This window comes from Nesoenas mayeri (assembly GCF_963082525.1).
Source record: "Nesoenas mayeri genome assembly, chromosome: 3".
Taxonomy (NCBI): Eukaryota; Metazoa; Chordata; class Aves; order Columbiformes; family Columbidae; genus Nesoenas; species Nesoenas mayeri.
In genome coordinates, this window is record NC_137544.1 from 12,234,990 (window position 1) to 12,240,989 (window position 6,000).

A 6,000-nucleotide genomic window follows, 5' to 3' on the forward strand; every position below is an offset into this window, starting at 1 on the left:
GTGTGTGCACCATGGTTGCACCCCTGCTGTATATCAGCACAAGAGAGGAGAAAATAAACCTGGGCATTTTCATTGAACAGGAGTCACTGTAGACTTTAATAAGTGCCAAAGTAGATGGTTGGAATACTGAGTTTCAAGGACGAGCCCCACTTTACACCACCAGAACAAGTAGGAGGCAAAAGAAAAAAAAATAACCCCACTCTAAAATTTTTCTTCACTGCCAGCTACAACATTCATCTTTCATTCAGTCTCAGGTACTTGTATCGATTGACTAGTTCTCTTGAGTCATATAGCCCCACTCCCTGAATTTTTCAAGATACTGGGTGTTTTCTTTCTGTATCTTTGAATAAAAGTCTAAAGCTATGGCATCTTGTGGAAAAGGGAAGATTTGACTGAGCTGACCTGATTTCTTGATATGAATCGACTGTGAATACAGAGATAAGTCTGCATCTCCACCACTGTTGGCTACAGCTCCATTGATCACGCAGACTAATTCACTATGCAACGTCTTAGGCATCTGTATGTAATCCAAAACTGACTTCCTCACCATTTTTAAAACAAACTGATTGAACTGTTTGCATCACAGATGTGAAGCCATTTTCCAGCTACTGGTCGTAAGTCTATTGTCCCAACTGGGTTGATTCAGAGAGGCTGCTTGCCTTGGAGGGACACATTTTGTTGCAGAGCTCCCAGCCTCTTTTTACTGCAGCAAGACCTAAAGGGAGACAATCCCATCCTGCTTCACAGTAGGGTCAACCCTCATGTGCCACGTTGTCTTTGTCACCTGTTGACTATAGCAAGAGAAGGAAATGGGAAAAGTCCTAAAACCTAGATTCAAATTTCTGATCAAATGCCAAGGAGAGAAGGAAATGGAGATACAGATCCACACTAGAAGGGCAAGTGACAAATTGCCTAGGGAGCTGAAGAGTTTATTAGCCAGTAGTCAAATCCCTGCAGCTAAGACTGTTTTGTAGTATCTGTAAAATGCAGGGTTTCAGGACACAAACTAAGGCACATCAGGTTTTAATACAGATACATTTTTCTGTTTAGGGGGAAGTTGCAAATGATTTTCTGAGCCATGGTCTTCCCACTCACCTCTCCTTTAACTTCCTCACATAGAAAGATTTCTGTAGGTTTGTCACAAACCTCACTGGAGATCTACTCAGTGCTGTTCTCTCTTACTATTTTCCTTGTATTATTTTTTTATAATCCTTCACACAAGTAGGAACACAGTGTCTGATGTTATAAACCTCACGTATTCTCCTTCTTCATGGGACTAATTCCAAACAAAGCTACTGAAAATCTCATAGTAATCTCCCTGTGTATAACAACTACTGACACATATAACACATGAAGAACTAGGCCTGGAAGATGCTGAAACTGCATATTTGTGGTGGTAATTAATTCTGCAAAAACAGATATCTATCTAGAGTGAGCTTTATTTGTATAGTGAAAGAATAATGTTATTTTTAAAAATGAGAAAAAGCATTTATTTTCCTGGCCACACTACAACCCCCTTTAAACAACTTATGTTAAATCCAAATTATTTTGACACATTAATTTTACTGTGTGCATAGCCTACCATACAATCAAGATAAAGTTCTTGTTCTGTTAAGATATGGGTGAAGACGGGGAAGAAGCCCTGTATGAGACATACTGCTTTCTAACCAAGCAAGAGAGAGAGTAGTCATTTTTTATGGCATGATAAATTGTGTACATAGAAGTGATTTTACACCTTAAGATGTAGTTTGAAGACAGGTATGTACTAGCTAACAGGATGATTGTAAGACACAGCTGCCCCAGGAATTTTGCAAGGCTGAGCTCTTAGGAATGATTAAGACATAAAATAAAAACACTGATTTCTAGTCACAGATGAAGAGCAGCAGGATTCAGCTGACAAACTGTACCACATTTCACTCATGATCTAGAGCCAAGCTATATTTTACAAAACTATAAATTAAAAAACAAAAACAAACAAGAAAAGCACATACACACAAAAAAAACCCAAAACCCTCATGTACTGGGGTGACTGGTGGTCAAAATATATTCAAAACCAAAAAGACTCTTTTTATTGATTAATTTCAGTGATTAAAATCTCTACTTCACTTTCAGCAATTCATTAAGACAAAAGCATTAGCCATGTAAGCTAGTACTATAAAAACCAGGCGAGATCTCAGATTATCTGAGGGCATTTCTGTTCCTAACAAAAAGAACGCAAGTTTTAATCAGACATAGCCAAAGCAATAATTTAATGCTCAGCAAATCCTTAGTACACCAGACTCTGACTTACTGTTGAGACAGCAATATAAAACCATATTGATTATGCAGATGATATTCATAATGGTGCCTCTGTGTAATTGCTTTGTATAATAAATTCAGTGAGAAGCAATTTACTGCTTTGTTTGGAGGGCACTGTGGTCCTAATTTGTGCGAGATATAGAGAGAAACTGGATCTTACTTAGGAAGGCCATGATCTGGAACTTGCTATAATACTGCTGTTAAGTGATTTTTAGATTAGGGCAAGAATGCACAGAAAAGATTCATGATAACTATGCCAAGAGGAGCTTCATGATCTGAAAAATATCTTGTTTGACTTGCAGGGACCTTCATCCCTGAGTCATGGACCACAACATTGTTGTGCCAGGCACCATCAGAACAAATTGTGGTATTTAAACAAGTGACTCCAGCCACAGGGCAAAGACCACAGATGACAACTTTTGTTCCACACAACATGCTCTCTACTCAAGGAAACCCTTTACTCACTCAACCAACTTTTTAACTCAAGGGTAAAGCTGTGCTCAGCTGGAAATGATGCTTTTCTGGAGTGACAAAGCCTGTGTCATAGACATCTTAAGAACATAGAGCTACCACAAACTTTGCAACTCTCAACTTGAAATGCAATATTAACCCCTTTGATCGTCTGTAAACAACAAGTATTCATATATAACACAATAAACTGCTAACTCTTCCAAAGCACACACTTGCCCTGGAGTATAGAGAGTAAGCAAACACATACCAGATGTTTGTTACTTGGTTGCTTTAATTGCTTCAGTTGTTTCAATGAGCTACTGGATAGGAACTCATATAGAATAGAAAATGAAACAAAACACAAAAGAAAGATGCTTACTGGAAGAATCAACATTATTTTCCGAGATGATGAAAAAACCCCAACAAATACAAGTTCCAAATGTTGAGCTTGAGGGACAAATAAAAGCCAGTCATAAAGGAAGCTGTGTGAAAATGACACAAATGTTAGAATAAAAAACAAAATGACAGGATCCAACCCTTCCCAATCCAATTTGGAGATGGGCTCCAGCCAGCATTTCTGCAGTCACAAATTGTTGGTGAGGCCACAGGCCCATTGTCTGGCTTGGAAGGGGGGTAGCAAATTTTGGGCTTTTAGCACGCTGCAAAATCCCTAAAGCTCAAAGAAGGAGGGTCACAGAGACGGAGTTTTTATATATGGTCCCTTTGAGAGAGCTGTGCCACAGATGTATAACACACCCCAAAGCGCTGTGGTTTCTAACTTCTTCCGGAACAAAACCCTGAGAGATTTTTAGTGGAAATGTAGATCCTGATACCACAAATTCACTTGTCAGTAACGTTTCTCAGTTATCTTTCATGTATTAGCTACACAAAGTCCCTGTACTCTGTGATGTTCTACATCACAAGCTTCAGTACATCTTTTTTGACACATTGCACATTTGAGCATGGTAGTACCTCAGCTACTGGTAATTCCAAATTGGGACAGTTTCAGCTTTTGTTAGCATTAATCTGTCTGTGATTACCCAGGCACAATGGAAAGTTGAATGGATTTACAGATAGATAGACTACATTGTGCTTTGCTACACAAAATATTCAAACACAGCACATCCCTACAGATTTTCTACTAGTTTGCTTCACGGCTATGTTGTCTCCAGCCTCACCTGTTTGCTACACAGTAATACTTCATAAACCTCTCAAAATTAAGAAAGTTCACATTTCAGGATGGTCTCTTCTAAGTTGAAAGAATATAAATAAAAAGGACCAAGTCCTGCTCACACTGAAGTCAAGAGGGAAACAACATTGATGTGACTTTGAAAGGGCAGGCAAATCTCTATAACTTTACAAACTCTTTACAGAGCCCAAGGATATTTTTTTCCAAATAATTTAATGATCTTGGAAGACTAAAATTTAGGGGGTTTAATTAAAAAAAAATGAGCCTTGATCAAATTCACTTTAAAGTCTTATTTGGGTACCCAAATAACCATCAGATTTTCATAGAATCATATAACAGTTTGGGTTGGAAGGGACCTTAAAAGGTCATCCAGTCCAACCCCTCTGAAGTGCTGCCCCCTAATTACACACACAACCAGCTGGGCTCCAATTTCTGCCAATTTCCTGACAGTTAAGGACTTCTACAGATCACCTTAGCTACACACGTGCAGTTTTAGACATCTGTGTACCTTTAAAAGCTGTGGATATTACCCTGATAAACTTCAGCTTAGAATTAACACGTCCACTGATTTTTGAGGTCTTTGAATTTTTCCACTCATCATAGGGCAAATATGTGTCTAATGCACCACCTGAAAGTACTATAATTTCTCACTCCTCAAGCATAGTAAAACATCTAAACACATGTATAATTTACTTGATCAACCACAATTAAGGATTTGGACTGAAATCCAGTTAGTATGACTTAAGCTATTGCCTATCAGCTGGGCAGTAATAACTGCTGTAGCACACATAATTAAGCCTGAAAATTAAATCTTACTTGGCACAGGCTCTTTCATTGTGATATAAGCTGTAACCATCAACTCTCTTTTTTAATATTTGACATAGTTAACTGTAAAACCATTCACAGTCTGTGAAGGTAGAGATTAACTTAAAGTCACATAGCACAAATAGCAAGACCATATGAAGAAACTGCTCTGTGGTTACGGACATTCTGTGACGCAAAGAGGATAAATTAATCAGCTAAATTATTTACTCAGTTGTAATTTATTTTCTGTATTCCATTGGCAGTGACATCTTTTATCCAGGATGTTGCATTTAAATGACATGAAAATAAGAGAATTATGCAACCACAGTACTCTTAAAATGGATTCAGCACAACCTCCCAGGAGTCCTTAGGTAAATAAAGCTTCAGTTGAAATATCCAGGGCCAAATTTTGTTCTAATGTTACTTCCACTTGGTCCTACTTGGCTAAGTTCACCTCTGATACAATTCTACTGATGTCATCAGACTGTTTCAGAAACTGAACTTGCACAAAACATTCATGTATCTTTGCAATAAAATGGAAATCACCTCCTCCAAAAGACTGCATAAGGAAGAAATGGAGCTATTATAACTCAGAGTGAAAGAGCACAAGCAAGAACAGAAGAATAAGCACCTCCAGCCCATGGTTCATATCACTTATCTTAGGCACATTTTCAGGTGGGGTGAATCACCCATTGGAGAAGTCCATCTCTGTATTGACTAGATAACCACCCTATATGACAAGTGTCATAAGGTGTCTAACTTGCATATGGATAATACTAGATAAAATGAATTCTCTCAAAGTGAACTTCTGCTGATTTCCACTAAAAGGATGCTGACAAGGACAGAGCATAAGCCAAGGGATGGGTAAGAGAACGGGGCAAGTAAAAATAGCGCCAGCTGTAGCATCAGCGTGACAGAAGCTTCTTTGAGAATGCAGCCAGTGATCTGAATTGCTTTCTCATAAACAAAAAGAGCAAGATCTAATAGCTCCCAGTTATCAGAATGTCACCTTGTAAAATGATTTAAAGGAAAAAAAAAAAAAAATCCTCTTCCTAACTTGAAAAGTTTCTGAAGACAACACATATTGTAACAGTTAACAAGGCTTGCACCTTGCAACATTCCAAAAGTCTCTGCAATTTATATTCTGTTCATATAAAATTAAAAAATCATTATCCACCTTCACTAAATGGAGTTGACAGACTTAAATGTGTTTGCTTGAAAATCTACCTGTAAATCGCCACCAATTAAGCATAGTTATA